This window comes from Lycorma delicatula, chromosome 2 (assembly GCF_047948215.1).
Source record: "Lycorma delicatula isolate Av1 chromosome 2, ASM4794821v1, whole genome shotgun sequence".
In the NCBI taxonomy this organism is placed as follows: Eukaryota; Metazoa; Arthropoda; class Insecta; order Hemiptera; family Fulgoridae; genus Lycorma; species Lycorma delicatula.
Window position 1 is genome coordinate 39,630,959 of NC_134456.1, and position 18,753 is coordinate 39,649,711.

The window sequence follows — 18,753 nt, forward strand, 5'->3', positions numbered from 1 at the left end:
TGCCTTGCCCTTATAAAATCAAAATATTTCATTAAAATTTTATTTGGCTATAACTCTGGAATCAATTAAAAAAGTACCGCTTAATATAGCGTTGCAAAGCTCTCAATGAACGTTTACTATTGTAGTTAAGAAAAAGCTTTTTGAACACTTTTGTTTCAGTTGATTACAATCAAAAGGGGAGGTACACAACTAGATATTATAACAGTCTTATAGACATGCGAAATTTCAACATCCTACGGCTAATCGTTTTTGAGTTATGCAAGACACGTACGTATATACTACGTACATAAATACATACGTACGTACAAACGTCACGCCGAAACTAGTGAAAATGGATTCAGGGATGGTCAAAATGGATATTTCCGTTGAAATCTGAAAACCGACATTTTTCGCGATCACAATACTTGCTTTACTTTGTACAAGGAAAAATACAAAAAAATAATATTTTTTTTTTAAGTTTTGTGCCTTAAGGAGACAATAGTAAAAATTTTACCAAAGAAAAAAGAGATTTAAATAATTGTAAAAATTTGAAAAAAAAATGTTTTTCCAATGCTTCTACGTCCAAAAAATTTATTTTTGTCAGACGAGGTTTGTAGGTAGTTTGTTGGCCTGTATTTTGTGTTACAAGTCTGAACCCGTTGACTGATTTTCTTCAAACTTTATAAACAAGTACTACCTTCGGGGGAAATAATGTACAACGTTCTTTCTTCTACAAAAATTGATAAGTGACTAGGTGTTTTGCCAAAATAAAATTAAAATCTTTACTGAGGTCTTTAATAAAGACTTTTCTTACATAAAAAGAAGGAAGTTCTTTCATCAACATTACAAACTTTTATTTAATACTCATCCCCTCCCCAGAAAAATGACTATATATTTTTATTTTTTGAACTATATCTTGCTTTATAATGAGAATAAATAGGATTTCTTGCATCTATAGTTTCTGTATCAATAGATCTTCAAACCATTACAATTTATTTTTGTTGTTCCACTCCAAACATGTGTGATAATCGTACCAAAATGTATTCCAAAAACCAAAAAAAAATTATTTTAAATTTAAATCCATCTCACAAGTTTACCCACTACATTAAAATGTAAAAATCTTGATTTTCTTATATCCCGTATTTTTAGTGCTTCTTTTAAAAAAAATATTAACTAGAAATTTTTACCCTGTTTCTAGAAAATTTCAACTTTATTTAGAATTATTGGTATTTCTTTGTGTTTTTCTAAAGGATTTTAAAAAGTTACTTTTTTATATATTACCACCACAGATTTTCTTAAAAATTAACTTTACCCGAATGCTTGTTTTCTCCTTCAAATTATTACTGCTCAAAACGTATTTTATTAAACAATAAGGTCACTAAAATAGCTTGATACCCTTCCTCTGACAGGGAAGATCAAAATTATTTAAAAAGAAGAGATTTAAAAAAAAAATGAATTGCGTAACTTGTCCGACATTGCTGGGGCAAAGACACAAATCAACAATGAAATATATAAAAACCGCAGTAAAATACATAATACTAAAAAATATTCATAAAATTATATCTTAATTCTACAAAATATAAAAAAAATTACTGTAAATATATAAAGTCACAAATAGCTGATGACGCCCAATGATATTTAATCAATTATAATAATTACCAGTAAGTTTAAAAAAAGATCGATATGAAACATTGCATCTAATATGAGGATTGATAAACATCGTCAATCATTTGATGAGTTATTTTCTAATTCATAGGATGTATTTTATATATATCAAGAGAGGTTTGTTACCAGTAAGAAAAATCGACACTAAGCTGACTCCCCAAGTGAGTTAAGATGAAGTGTTTGCAATATCCGAAAATTAAAAATGGTATTAGGATACATCACTGACAGATCCGTTAGATTAATAACACAAAAATTGCATGTTGGAATACGGATTTGTTAATTATATGAATCTCCAGTCCATCCAGCACTTTTAAACAGTCATTTATTTTACTGAATTTAGTAATTAAGAAGTCGGAAACATCATTAATTGTACCATCCTTCGTGTACTGATGAGCTAGGTTATTAAGTCAACTTTCTACTTTTAATTCCTATGATTTAAAAAATATCTATGCTTGATTAGATTCTTTGTTTACCAAATAATTTTAAAGTACTTTACACGTAACAAACAATAGAGTATTCTTCTAAAAAAAATAAGCCGTAAAAATGTACGAGTAATATTTTAAAAAAACTGAAATAAAAAGATTTTGCTTAGAGAAATTTGAAACGAGAATGTAAAACGTTTTTTCTGTCTTAATGTTAATGTTCAGTCGAATAATTCATTCTATCTTTACTAAGACTAGTAATTTTTTTTGTATTAAAATTGTATTTTTCAATTATTGTCGAGTTATCTAAAACTTTTGTTAAAAGTAAATAAAATATTAGTGAAATATCCGTGTAATTCTGGTGTAATATTTATTTAAACATTAAAAATCAATAGTAACTGATGTTAAAAGAATTATAAAATTTTAAAAACGGTTTTTTTTAGATACGTCCCTGTTAAATTAGGAAAATAAAATTAAACAAATCCACCGGGTTGGTCTAGTGGTAAACTTGTCGTCGTAAATCAGCTGATTTCAAAGTTGAAGTTCTCAGGTTCAAATCCTAATAAAGGTAGTTTACTTTTATTCGGATTTGAATACTTGATCATGAATACCGGTATTCTTTGGTGGTTGGGTTTCAATTAACCACACCTCTCAGGAGTAGTCGCCTGAGTTTTTTTCAAGACTGCAAATTTACCGATACAGTTACATTACACTGATAAGTCGCTAATGACTTTAATTGTAGATGTAATGTGGCTATTAAAAAAAAATTAAATATTTAAAATAGCACTACAATTCAGATGTCTTCAGTTTGTTATCATTTTTATTCTCTATCTTTTATCCCCGCTCCCCCGGAGCAGGATCCGCCACTAAATATCAACTCGGCTCCGAGGGGTGCCATAGCTTCTAACTATCTCGTCGGGAACAAAGTTCCCGCCAGATAACCGGGACTCAGTCTTTATGCCTTGCCTTTAATGGGGAACCCCCAAAAGGATCCCCCACTGGGACTAGGGCTTTGAGTTGGGTATCTTTTTTTTTTATTTAACCTCCGGATCTACCGTTAGGCATTCTTCAGAGGATGAAGACGAATGATTTGTAGCGTATGTGAAAATGCCATGCCTGACCGGGATTCGAACCCGGGAACTCCGGATGAAAGAATAAGACGCTACCACTCGCGCCACGGAGGCCGGCGAGTTGGGTATCCTTGGACCCATATAACCACACGAAAATATTTAGAAAAACAAGTTCGTATAAAATAAACTTACTTTAACTATAAAGGTTTCAGGTAAGAAGAATAAATCGCGTGCTCTTTGATTCGTTCAGTTACTTCTAATTTAAAAAAAAAAAACTTTTGTTAGTTTTAACATATTTATATAGTCTATTTCTTTGTGTATGAATAACAAATCCTATTATAAATATTTGTTCTACATACTGCATATACACGTGCATTTTTGTTTGTGATTTATTCACTCATTAAATTAAAATACAATGTACATACATCAGTGGTTCAACGGCTGAAGGCGACTGAAAAACCAACATCTGTTATTGTAATAAGTAGCACTTATAAATATTAGAAGTTGTCTTACGTCTACATAAAGGAATGTGTAATATTTATTAAAATAATGCATGCATTAAAAACCTTTTAATAAATTTTAATCATTTTTACAGAGTAATTTGTAAAATGATATTGCATTACATTAACACGTAATATTATATTTTTGCAAATTTTTCAGTAACTCTGTTCTAACTAAGTGCACTGTAATAAACGATTTATTTCAAATCTAATAAATTTATGAATTTTTTTGACGGTTGTAATATAACGTTTGAATTGCGTTCAACTAGACAAAAGCCTACACTTTTCAGCTACCGACCAATCAAAAACAGATATTGTTTAATGTATAAAAAGGTTTTCGATTTCAATCAGCTAATTTCTTACTTCCAGTTAGCAAGCAGAGGATAATTTTAAAGTACACCAACAAGTAAATAAATTTTTACATTAAAATGTTTATCATTTTGTTAATTATCTCGGATTCTGAAGAATAAATGCCTTTAACACCGATTACTATAAAGGAGAGGAGAATTTATGACTAATAACATATTGCCGCATAAATAATTGTTTAATGTATTTTTGAGAAACTAGAAAAATAAATATTCCATAAACAATGTATTCTATCGCTTATTTAAATCAATAATCCCAATATCTTCTCAACCGTAGAAAAAATACGGTATGCAACTATCTTTAATGTCCATTAATGTATTCTTGCGTGTTTACGACAATCGCCAAGGCTAGTTCACTTACTTCGCACTCACGCATTAATGGCTGTCATTTCAGGCTCGTTGCATAACGTAATATTTTAAAACACGTTTTTTTTTATTTATTCCAGAATTATTTTTACTTCCATGTACGAAGTAAAGGAAGTATTGTGATCGCGAAAAATTACGGTTTTAAATTAAAACGGAAATATCCATTGTGACCATCCCTAAATCCATTTTGACTAGGTTCGGCGTGACGTCTGTACGTACCTCGCATAACTCAAACACGATTAGACGTAGGATGTTGGAATTTTTGATTTAGGACTTTTGTAACATCTAGTTGTCCACCTCCTCTTTTGATTGCAATCGACTTGACCAAAAGTGCCCAAAATCAAAAAAAAAATAAATTTTGGACTTTCTTAACTGCAGTAATACGCCTCAGTGAGAGCTTTTCAACAATATATCTAAAGTGGTACTTATTTCAATGGTTCCAGAGTGATAACCAAATAAAATTTTAATTAATGAAATATTTGGATCTTACAAGGGGAAGGGAAACGTGTAATTATGATGTATTGTATGGGTATGTATGGGTTCAAATCCGACTTCATCTCCTTTTTATAACTTTTTTTTAAAAATTAAATATATTTATTTTTAATAATTATTAACTTATATATAAATATATAATTATTAACTATATATATATAAATATATACAAATTAGAAAAAAACAGAAATTATTAGTGAAATAAAATTTTATATACTTTTAAATAAGCGAATAAGCGATGAAGAAAGAAGCATTTGGAAAAATATAGTTAAAAGAAGAGACAGACTTATAGGCCACATACTAAGGCATCCTGGAATAGTCGCTTTAATATTTGAAGGACAGGTAGAAGGAAAAAATTATGTAGGCAGGCCACGTTTGGAATATATAAAACAAATTGTTAGGGATGTAGGATGTAGAGGGTATACTGAAATGAAACGACTAGCACTAGATAGGGAATCTTGGAGAGCTGCATCAAACCAGTCAAATGACTGAAGACAAAAAAAAAATTAAATAAGCGTATATGTAATTTAATAGTTGTACAAGGAAGTCAAATGGTGTCCACAAAAGAATTGTTGAAACATCTGATTATTTTTATTTATGCATTTGTTTTTAGTGTACTAGATAATAAATATCGCTATAAAATTTAGTAACCTTCTCGTGTTTCATTTTTGTTTTCAATTTGTTGATGTTTACATTACAATATTATAAAAAACATAACATTAGATTGGTTACATTTATTTAAAGAGTAATAAAAGGACTTTTACTCTAACCTAATGTTTCAGGTAAAATTTGTTGAATTAATAAATGTATAAATATTTAATGTTAATAAAAACTAATATTTTAGCAATTGTGTAATTGCGCACTTTTATTAAAGAATTGAAGGATCGTACTTCGAAATGAAATTAGTTTAAATGAAGTGCAGCAAATTTTGTTTATGAATTTAATAGGCGTACAAGGAAGTCATGTGATGTCCACATCAGATTTTTTTTCTTTCTGTGACTATTTAATTTTCTTTAAGTTCCATTAGAGAAGACTATATATAGTAAAAACAAATAACTGGCAACTAAAAGAATTTTTTATTAAAGAACGGATCTGGAAGCGGTAATGAAACCGGAAAGGCTGGTATGGCGGGATTCATATTCTTCGAAGAAGAAATGAAAATATATTATTAAGGTAGTGATGAATGGTGTAATGATTTGAAAAAAAAACTTGAGAAGAAAGAGGATATAGTGTAGAAGAGATGGTCGCTAAAGATGGATATCGGCGGAGACAGTTGATAAGTCACATAATAAACTGACTACGGATCAGACAGCAAAAAGAATTTTATTAAATTGTTATTTAATTTATTATATATGATATGGTTTTAACAATTTATGATTCAAGTAAACCAAGTGCTCAATTGAACATATTTTTATTAGAGGTATACTGTATGATGATGGCTTAACGGCTTTCGAAATAAATTGAGTGAAGTGGCCTTTACACAGACATATTTAACTGCATGCATCGTAGAAAGCCACTCAGATTTGCACCCAAAAGTTGATAGTGTGATTTTGGAGTGTACCGGAATCTGTTCAAATACGTATTAATACGAAGTAGTTGGCTGAAGGCAGTAATGTAATCAGTACTGAGCATTAAACGTCACCCGTGAATTTACATATACTTCAGATCTGGCGTTGATGGACCATTTCGAATTCTAGTGGCTGGAATATTTATGGTCGAGTTAATGAATTTATGAAAAGAAGTTGCATACCTATGGAAGGTTTAAAGTTATAATTATAACAATAAATATGAAGAGTGGAGAGATCGACCGAAATCACAATGATACCATGTAAGGCAATTATAATTAAGAACTTAAGTGTTTTAATTTCAAATAAATTATCAGAAAAATTACATGACGAAAATCGTATGTATCCCAAAACAGTGTAATTGATTGATAGTGTAATCTATAGTTAACATATACTACTATTAAATAAATTTCTACACCGTAAGTTTCATGCTTGCTTTCGCGGATCTTTATTAACTTATAATTTATTTTTTTTTACAAATTACTAATTCAAACATATTCCGTCCATAGAACATAAAATATTGCTTTTTATTCAGTTATCTAATATACTATATAAAATGTTTAATTTTCAAAAAACAGCTTACCAAAGATTTGTAGCTGTTATGAGTTCTTTGAGCTGAATTATTTATTCTCACTGACCCTGATTTGTTCATTTGATCTTTTACTAGGTGTATCAAAGGATATTTTAAGAATTTATTATCATAATTCACAATAACAAATTTTACTATTTATAATCCTGCGCCAGGATGAAAATGGTTGTTTTTTAATAACCAAACATTACGTCAAAGTCATAATAAAAACTACGATCCCGGTCAAGCATGGGATTTTTCATACGCTACAAATTTCCATTCTCATAGAGCAGAATGACCTAGGCAGTCGACGCCAGTCATTAAAAAAAACAAAAAAACACTGCGATCAAGAATATGGAGTAATGTATTTTTTAACTCTGCATGCCAGTTTTTTTTTTTTGTTTTCCGTAGGGGGTGGAAAAAGCTCTGCCAGCCGCCGCCAGGCCAGTACTGAAGGCAGTGCGGAGCTCCCACTCGCTAAAAAACATCTCCCCCTCTTATCATGCAGTTACTAGTGTTTATACCAACGCGAGTGTTTGCGTTAAGAAGTACACTTATGCAAAACGCTCCTAACAGTAGTGCGCGGAAAATAATCGAGTAAAAGGCCGCGTTTCTCCTACATATATACAATCAGATTATGGCGGAAACATTAATTTACACCAAACTCTATAATCAAAATTACTGCAATAAACAGTTATTTTTCAAGTGACTGATTTTTTCGATTTACTGAAGTGTTTTTTTGTGAGTTGCCATCTAATTCAATAAAATATAAAAAATCTTATGTAGACACATTACTTCATGTATGCCTATTAAATTACATTTTTAAAACTAAAATTTTATTTCATTAATAACTTCTGATATTTTTTAATTTATTTATTATTATTTTTTGTTTTTATTGAATAATAATTTATCGTAAAACTTTTTTTACAATAAGAGGTTAATAATTACTAATAAATCAATATATTTAAATTAAAAAAAAACAAAAACAATTAAAAAAAGGAGATGAACTTTGATTCGAACGTATGTGCCTTCCCATGTAAAATCCAAATATTTCATTAATTAAAATTTTATTGGCTATAACTCTGGAACCGATGAAAATAAGTACCAGTTATGACATATCCTTGAAAAGCTCTCGATGAAGGCTTATTACTGCAGTTAAGAAAAATTCCAAAATCCAATTTTTTGAGCATTTTGGGCTCTTTTGGTTCATTCGTTTGTAATCAAAAGGGGTGATGAATAACGAGATGTTACAACAGTTCTAAATCCGAAATTTCAACAACCTACAGCTAATGGTTTTTTGAGCTATGCGAGGTACATACGTACGTACGTAAAGGCCGAAACTAGTCTAAATGGATTCAGGGATGGTCAAAATGGATATTTCCGTTGAAATCGGAAAACTGAAATTTTTCGCGATCACAGTACTTGCTTTACTTGGTACAAGGAAGTAAAAATCAACAGATTTATGAAAACTGTACGACTCAACAAATAAACAAGCTGAGTGTAGTGGTGATCTCATCGCAAAATCAGCTGATAACGAAGTCAAGAGTTACAAGGTTCAAATCCTAGTAAAGGCAGTTAGTTACTTTTATAGGGATTTGAATACTAGATTGTGGCTACCGGTGTTCTTTGGTGATTGGGTTTCAATTAACCACATATCTCAGGAATGGTCGACCTCAGACTGTATAAGACTATACTTTATTTACATTCATAGATATCATCGTTATTCATCCTCTGAAGGAGGATAAATAACGATGATTCTCCGTAGAGCCGGGTAGTACACGGAGAAAAGATAGGACGGGTTGAGAACTGACAAATTGTTGACTCAAAAAGATACTGACTGTAAATAATTAACATTTCAATAATACAAATTTAAAAAAGGCAATTATGTTATTTTCATATATAAATTGCTAGATAGAATTCAAACCATATAACCTATAAAAATTCTATAAAAACTATTACGGAAGCAAACGACTGTACCAAATACTTATATTTTTTTCTAATCAATTCTTCATTAGATATTTGTCAGTTAGAATCAATCATCTCCTTAATGACAAAATAGAAGCTATAGTTGTACCAGTCAAGAGTTATAAATACGTAAAAATTATGTGTTTCTTTTAAAATTTATTTTAATTACAGTAATAACAAAAGTAGCAATAAAGAAACTTTTAAACGGTAAGAAATTAGAGTTATGTTATATTTATTTTAAGGAAGTAGTGACGAAGAGTAACGAGATACTTGTCTATTCCACACGTCTTGCCAATTTCACATCGTATTAACTTAAAATTAAGGCTGTCATTTTCATATCCTGTACAATAATAAATAAATTGTCAGAATCAATTGCATACGTAGACACCATAATTGTCTTTCTTCATTCAATATATATATAATTATTATTATTATTATTATTATTATTATTATTACTATTATTATCATTATTATTATAACGTAACCTGCAAACCTTTTATTACACACGGTTCATAAAATTAAAAAAAAAACTATGTATACTAAAAAAAGTATATTTAAATTCTTCTTTTACTTCAGAAGCACATTTATACTCTATTTGTGTATGTATATATATTATATATATATATATATATATATATATATATACACACAACAAAAGTAGCATGATAATGATTATAATAATGAATCGTAATTGATACATTTACGCTTTTACGAATAAAATTTAATTTCCAGGTCATATAATTTTCAAAATATTCACACTGAATGTTTTTACATCAGCCATCAATCGACTTACATCAACAGCCATCGGTCGATTTACATCAACCAACATCATTAGATGTTGTTATCCATCATACGTTTCTATATATATTAGATAACATATATCTCACTTCTGATTATTTTAAACAGGATTTATGTTTCTTGATATGAATTAACTTGAATACTCTTGAATTAAAGGTAACAAAGATGATAGAAAATCTTTTCATATAACATTACAAGCAAGCATATATTTAATATATGCAGATAAACCAATACACAAGGAAATAATGTATGAAAAAATGTATATATAATTAAAAATGATCGCAAATATGACAATTGAATTATTGAAGTTTTTTAATATAGCCAGAGAATGGTTTCATTATCTTTAATTTATATATTACCGCAAACGGTAAATCGACTTTTTATTAAAAATAGCTTAATATTAAATGAGAATATCTAAACAAATTTCATAAAAACTACGTAACACAATATTAGTTTATAATTTTATATACAGTAATTAATTATAAAATATGGCAAATTTTTTTTTATGTAGACTTATGTAATTCTATAGTAGAAAAAATCATAATGTAAACATATTATAACTGTAAATTCTTTATGCAGCTTAATGTAATATTATCAGACTGTTGAACCGAACAGAATTTTAGAGATTAGGTTTCAATATCGTGTCATATTATACAACGTAATATTATACTAATTACACTTAGAAATACGAGAGTAAAAATTTCAATAACTAAAACATTTCTGTCATGCCATTGTCCTCATCACTAGAAATATGTAAAATATATTTATTAAATTTAATTACCCTTTTTCAACCCATAATAATTGATTATTAACTTTGTATTTTATTTTCACAAATAATAATCTTCAGGGAGAATTTATTTTCTAACCTTGGCGTCTAAAATTTAAAATAAGATAAAAATATAATAAATGTGACACAATATCATTAATCAGTGTAAAAAGAATTTTATTTATTTTATAGAATGATTACGATTTGGAGAAATTTAGGTTCAAAATTCCTCCTATTAAACGGAAGCAGTATGTTTAAAGCCGGCTGCGCTCTCATTGTGACCGTAAAACTCGGAACTGACTGCGATGGGCACTGGGAACAAGGCTTTAGCTTCGCCGGAAAAACCCAAGTGTTCATAGTCTCAGGTAGGCGTAAGCTGACTAACCCACCGGGTTGGTCTAGTGGTGCACGGGTCTTCCCAAATCAGCTGATTTGGAAGTCGAGAGTTCCAGCGTTCAAGTCCTAGTAAAGCCAGTTATTTTTACACGGATTTGAATAATAGATCGTGGATACCGGTGTTCATTGGTGGTGGTTGGGTTTTCAATTAACCACACATCTCAGGAATGGTCGAACTGAGAATGTACAAGACTACACTTCATTTACACTCATACATATCATCCTCTGAAGAATTATCTAAACGGTAGTTACCGGAGGCTAAACAGGAAAAAGAAAGAAAAAAAGTATCAATACATAAAGTTGAAAATTTATCTGTATTATTAACATCATTTTAATTTTTAAATGGCAAACCAAATTCCATAAATATAACGTTATACTTAGAATATGATATGCGTAACTAAAAACAAAACTACCAACAGAAACAACAGTTAAAACCAGGTAAAGTTTAGCTTCATCAGCCACTTTAGATTAGTAAAGATGATTAATTATTTAAAGAAAGTGTTATTTTATATTCATATAAATGAAGAATTACTAATCCACCGGGTTGGTCCAGTGGTGAACGCGTCTTTGCAAATCAGCTGATTTCGAAGTTGAGAGTTCCAACATTTAAATCCTAATAAAGGCAGTTAGTTACTTTTACACGGACTTGAATACTACATCGTGGATACCGGTGTTCTTTGGTGGTTGGGTTTCAATTAACCACACATCTCAGGTATGGTGGAACTGAGAATGTACAAGACTACACTTCATTCACACTCATACATATCATCCTCATTCATCCTCTGAAGTATTATCTAAAACGGTAGTTACCGGAGGCTAAACAGGAAAAAGAAAAGGCGTAAGCTGACTGATTTCGTTTAGGATGGATACCACGTAATCCACCCTAAAGTGTGTGTGTGTGTGTGGGTGTATGGATGTGTGTGTGTATGGATGTGTGTGTGTGGGTGTGTATATGTATGTGTGTGTGTATGGATGTGTGTGTGTGGGTGTGTATATGTGTGTGTATATGTGTGTGTGTAGGTGTGTGTGTATATGTGTGTGTGTGTGTGTAGGTTGTGTGTGCGCGCGCCAGCGCGTGCATACACAGCTTATAGTTTTTGTTTGGCATTTCTTCCGTCACCAACCCATTCGGTCGCCCTAAAGCATAAGACCGAATGTCTGTACCGCAAACGGCTACTGAGCCTAGAAACAATTTAGCGACCAGTGTCCTAGATAGCTCCTAGAGCTTACCTAACAGCGTAAGCGGACTAAGCGCGGTGCCATACACCATCGGCTTACGTGCTCAACCGCTCACTAGTCTTATATTTACTAAAATTGGTAGGCGCATCCCGTCAACTACTAAAAATGTATATGACATCCATAAATTAAAATTTACTTCGTCTAGACAGCAATTCGCTGCCACGCCAAGTCGCTAAATGCCAGCAAGTATCTGTCTACCATATTAAAGCACTTGGAGCCTTAATTGGCTGGTGGTCAGCCATATATCTGTAGGTTAGCCTCCCACAGCAGTGGGGTAGGAATCTACCCTTTAAGTAAACTGATTATGTCGGTTGAACAAAGCAACTGCATCAAGGAATTCCCACACGGTCCGACAATGCGACTCTCACCACATTGACTCGCCGCTTGTGGTGGCCAATTTTCACCTTGACCTCTACTTTCCAGGGTGGGTCCGGTCTCTGGCCTCCCCGAGAGCAGGACAGTCAAACATCAGGTGTTCATCTGACTGGACCTCCCCGCAGACGCACAGCTCATCAGCTGCCAGCCGGAACCGAAAAAGATATTGGTTCAAATTAAGGGCAGTCATTGCCCTTAAAAACGAACTTGAAGCATAACATATCCCCCCAGATCCCGTATAAACTTGTACAGGGATCTTCCCGTAGACGTGATGTCCCCCTTCCAGCTGTCATGCTTCCATCGCGAGGCTCTGCAGCCTCTTCCGCTGCAGTGCCTCATAGTTTGCCCTGTTAGCCTTATTAGTTTACCTTATAAATTGATAAATTTGTTTTATTACCCTTTCTACCGTATTATATAATTTGACTATATATCGGACTAACACTGAATACAAATTAAAGTCGTCGCATCTTTCATTATGTTATACACAATAAAATAATATTAATTTTATTTCGGTTTATATTTACTTAAAGTAGACTACAGGTTCAGACTAAATTCACACACATACATACTAGTACCAAAGACGAAATAGATTTCCAGATCTTTAATACAGATTCAATAGGAAAGTCTACTACAGTCATTTAAATCTAGTCATCTAAAAATAGGTTTAGCAAAAACCAAAAAACACAATTTGGGAGGAATGAATCGAAGATAAAGGATAGTAAAATAGAGATAGATATTATTAAGGACGTGTCAACAAAGCGCTAACCTGGGTAGATTTAAACCTACCTAAAAGAAAACGTCAGACATCTATCTGTCACAGTTACGTAAAAAGTCGAGTTATTTTTACCCAGGATTGGAGCTACCCTTTCCTAGCCAATAATTTTGGGTAGAGCAGTTTAAATAAATGCTAGAACTACATGTTTTTACACCTGTAACAAAAAAATTATCTAAGGGCGATTTATGTTTTCTTAAGGTAAACCTTTCACCGTTTACCAAAATGTTTTGCATGCAGAAAGATCCAGCCGAATTAAATAAACTGTTAAGCCAGATCCTTATTGGGAGTTACGGCTTGGCATAGTAATTCATGACAATAAGAAAGTTATTTAGCATAATCTATGGAATAAGTATATTTGAGGGGAAAGATTATTAGTATAAATAAATTTACAGTATAAGACATAATTTAAAAATTAGTTACGTTATCCGTTAATGAGCTTGATTGTATCAGTCCAAAGAAGTCAGTATTGGACTGGCAGGATGTGCTCTCACTAGTTAAAATTCTTTTAAGTGATGGGCAGTTTGATGGAAAAACGTTTGTAAGGAAAAACGACAGTTCGGAATGGCTTGTTTACTCATCTATCCAAGCTATTCCCTCACTGTTCGAATTCTGTTTTCCATATAAAAGCGAATAAAACTGATCAATACATGAAAGCCATTGTATTGTATCAGCAGATGGACTTCAACTAGTTTTAAAACATATTTTGAATAATAGAGAGGTTATCTTCTAGGAAGTACCCTCTGCCGTCTGAGAACGATAAAGTCGTTATAAGCAGAATAGCCCACCGGGCAGGTCTAGTGGTTAACTCGTCATCGTAAATCAGCTGATTTTGAAGACGAGAGTTCTAAGGTTCAAATCCTAGTAAAGGCAGTTAATTTTATACGGATTTGAATACTAGATCGTGGATACCGCTGTTATTTATTGATTGAGTTTTAATTAACCGCACATCTCAGGAATGTTAGACCTGAGACTGTACAAGACTACACTTCATATACATCCATATATATCATCCTCATTCATTCTCTGAAGTAATACTTTACGGTGGTTCCGGAGGCTAAACAGAAAACGAAAGAAAGGCGTATTTGGAATACTGCTTAAAAGATAATTATAAAAAAGAAGGTAAAATTCACTGAAAGTAACCATCCTAACAAAAACGTACACAGACCTTAAGACTATATATTCTTGATTGATTGCAATCGGCTTAAAAGAAATTATGACCTCCTTTTTATGTATGGATATCAAATAAGAAATTAATAACGTGTTTGGGAGAATGGTTGTTAATAGATAGCATTTTATCAAATACATCAAGAAATATACGCAAAATCGATCAAGATTGTAAATTTCACGCAAAAATGAAAGGTATATTAATTGACGCTTGAAAAAAAAAGATTGGCTAAAAGATAACTCTCATCAAATACAGTAACAATAATTGACGAAACCTTTGTTTCGGTTAACCTTTAATAAGCTCAAACTATAACTGAAAAAGTTACCTTAGATTCTCCGTTCTTCTTCTTCTGTAGCCAATTTCTTTTGTTTGTAAAATAACTTTGCGAGTTCTTCTCATCTTTTCTCTTCCACCAATATTATGTCATTAAATATTTTCTTTCTTTCTTTGGACCAGGTGTTCTTGGTCTTTTTCATTACTATTTCCTGGAAACCCTTAAAATTTCTTAATTTTTCCTCTAAAATATTTTATATATACCCTTTTCTTTTCTTTTTTTTTTAAGTTCTTTTATCCATTTCTTGTTTATTTTTTTAGTTAATCTGTCCTCATGCATTCAGATTAAATGTCCACAAAACATTACTTTTTTTTACTAAATGTATTTGATTACTTCTTTTTGTACAACTTTCTTCTTCATCTTTAAATCCTAAAATCTTACTCAGAATTTTCCTTGCTTCCTTTTCCAGTTACTCTATAAACTCGGTATAATAACAATTTGCAATGTCTAATTTTTGTTTTTATTGTACATATCCTTCATCAATTGAAAATTTATATTTTTGTATCTGGTTTTGTTAGCTTTTTTGCCCATTAATTTTTCCGGACTATTTCCCTAGATCTTTAAATTTTTTTACTATTGATTTTTTTTCATATTTTGTGTATAAAATATTTTACTGAAGATTTTGTATTGGTAACATTTTAAACAAAGACATTTAAAAGTCAGTTTTTCTCCTATTTATTTCAGTAGGGTTTTATATATACTTATTCACATGTATATGCTAATTTTCGCAACATTGTCACTAAATAAATAAATTTTACTTAGTAAAAATTTGAATAGTTAAAACTTTAATATGATATTGTAGTTTTATTCCTCATGTACTCGTTTTAAATAACTCAGGAAAGATTTGTTTCTTCAATAAGCGTTTCCCTTAGTCAAAAAATATGTCCTATAAAAAGTCAGCATCCTCTTTCGTTGAGATGAACTGTTGCTATAATGTCTCGAAGGAGAATAAACCTGTGATAATGATTGAAAAGATCTCTTATAATATTATTCTCTACTACAATAACAATTTAACACTGGTGTATAATGTAACAGAAATCTTATTACGTTATAATAATGTTGGCCACTGTATTGGTGCTTTAAGATGTTGGACGGTAAGTCGTAGTGTTTGCCAGCCACTCTTTCTGTTACGAACACATTACACCTAAAATAATAACTTATAGTTTAATTTAAATCTCTAACTTCTAATCTGTAGAATCAAATCCGCACAGTTAAGTTAAAAAAAAATCATTTATTTCTCAACTAATTTCCCGAGTTCAATTTCGCTTTATTTCTAAGAGTCGACACTTAAAAATTTAATGAAAAATCAACATATTTTCTCCTTTTTTCATCTTTTCCTTATAGTACTTTACACCAGTCTAAATTTACCAAAAATATCTTTCCTATTATACACTTACCAACCGTTCCTTTCTCATAAATCTTGCTCGCTAACTGACATGTTTGTTTTGATGGTATAAATTTAAAAAAGTAAATAAATAATAAAAATACTCTTAACTACTACGAGGAAGGATACTATAAATATTATTCTAACTCTTTATGCTTTATAAATCATACTTCTACATCAATACACTAACTGAGCTGAAGTTTTGCGTCTGTAATTGTCAACCCAAATGTCAGCTGGCTTTGACGGGACGGGCAAGTGGGGTATATAATACTATCTAATCAGATTACATCCTCTGAATATTGATAATATGACACATTTGTATATAAAATACAATCTCAACAGACTAGTATAATACAATGACTACAGCAGAATAATACAGCAGAAGGCGAAGGGGCAAACTTTCAACTCGCTTATGGTACATCAACCTTAATTTTAAAGTACCAGTTAACAATATTCCGAAAATGTTATTTGTTTTTAACATCTTTATTTGTTTTAATTCCTTTTAAATGACCAATGTAAGCATAATAGAATATTAAAAGTATTAAGTTTATATTTTAACAACGTGGCAGAATATTGGTCTGCTCTTAACGTAATCTGTAGAAAAATGGCAATGTAATGTCTTAAGTGATCTTAATATGTATCATCTTTCCCGAACAATAAAAATAAAAACGTATTCGACTACATATCAATAATTTATATTCTTCATAAAATAATCAGTGCTATTATTATTAATTTTATTTCTCAAATTGGTTTTCCTTGAATTTTTGAGTTAATGCTTTCAGTTAGTTAAATAATTTTAATTGGCTTGATACATTTCTATTATAAAAGTTGCTTCTAACTAGAAGTTTTAATTTTATTATTGAAATAACTTTGAAAAAACTTTATGAAAAAGTAATGTAATATTTTCTGCTTTTAAATTTTAATATTGTTAATATTAATCTATATTTTCTTTAAATTTATTCGAAACTTAGAACTCGCAAAGACTCAATAATATTTATTTATACTCTATAATTATTATTTTTTTTTTTTGATATTTTAATTATTAAAATACTTTTAAAACTAATTTAAAAAAGGCAACGGTAAAAATAAATTAAATATAAATATTTTAACTTCAAAGATGATGACTATGAAAGGAAGAAGAAGATAATGTTATAAATTAAATCACAGGATGTAGCTCAATTTAAAGAACAGCGGTGCATCAACTACAATTGCTCACTTTACTATAACTTAATGCAGAGCTCTATTACCTACTTCTACTGAATCACCTTAACCTTCACGACATGACAATTTTCCTCCCAAACAACTTAATTTTTTTGCTTCCTTGTACGAAGTAAAAAAAGTATTGTGATCGCGAAAAAATTCGGTTTTCAGATTTCAACTGAAATATCAATTTTGACCATCCCTGGATCCATTTTGACTAGTTTCCCCGTGATATCTGTACTACGTACGTACGTATGAGTGTATCTCGGTTAAATCAACATTTTTTTATTTAGGACTATTCTAACATCTAGTTGTTCGCCTTCCCTTTTGATTGCAATCGACTGGACCAAAAAGCCCAAAAACCAAAAATAAATTGAATTTTGGACTTTTTCTTAACTGCAGTAATAAGCCCTCATTGAGAGCTTTTCAACGATACATCATAAGAGTGGTATTTATTTTCATTGGTTTCAGAGTTATAGCCAAATAAAAGTTTAACTGATGAAATATTTAGATCGCACAAGGGGAATGCACATAGGTTCGAATCTGATTTCATTTCCTTTTTTTTTAATTTAAATATAATGATTTATTAATAATTATTAACCTTCGATTATTAAAAAAATGTGTATGTGCATATGTAATTTAGTAGGCGTACAAGGAAGTTATGTGGTATCCACATCAGATTTTTTATGCGTAGAATTAGTGTTACTCACTAACACTGTTTTAGTATACTTTTTAATAAACTCAGAATTAATTAAAAGCAATGCGATTATAAGGTGGGTCTCATTGTTTTACTAAATGGTTTATACAAGAATACATCATTTATAAATGATGTAATGTTTATAGATCGCACGATGTAATGTTGAATTGTGCCTGTTTGTGTGGGTGTGAGAAATCCACTTTCTCCCAGGATGTGCAGCTACCTTACAATTTTACTCTTTAAAGATATACAATAATTAAAGAAGTTTAAATATTTGATTATAAAACCCATATACTTTATATAGATTTCGTGTTTTAACCGTTCTGCAAGTTTTTTTTTTTACAAAAATTGTTTTTTCTATAATAATGTCAATTTACAAGTTTTTCCAAACTGTGTCACCAAAAAGGAAATTTCCAATGTATCATAGGTTTATTGTTTATGATTAAAATAACAGCAATAACCGCAATAACCCTAACACAGAATGCCAATTTTACAATTGCATGATGTGGGAATCTAAGTACAAAATTTAACTTTTGCTGGAGGTATTCCAAATATGTGCCGTAGAAAATTTTGGATGAATCTTTCCTGATAACCGTTCATTCAAATCAATGGAACAAACTACAATGTTTACGTTACATTAAACTCTTCCCATTCGCAAAAATTAAGC

The 18,753-nt window shown here is 30.7% G+C and overlaps 2 long non-coding RNA genes across 4 annotated transcripts in view; one reads left to right on the forward strand and one right to left on the reverse strand.

Moving 5' to 3' along the window:
• The window catches only part of LOC142320162 (uncharacterized), a 262,225-nt gene that overhangs the window by 193,433 nt on the left and 50,039 nt on the right, over window positions 1–18,753 (reverse strand). The window lies entirely within an intron of this gene.
• The window catches only part of LOC142320161 (uncharacterized), a 60,810-nt gene that overhangs the window by 34,473 nt on the left and 7,584 nt on the right, over window positions 1–18,753 (forward strand). The window lies entirely within an intron of this gene.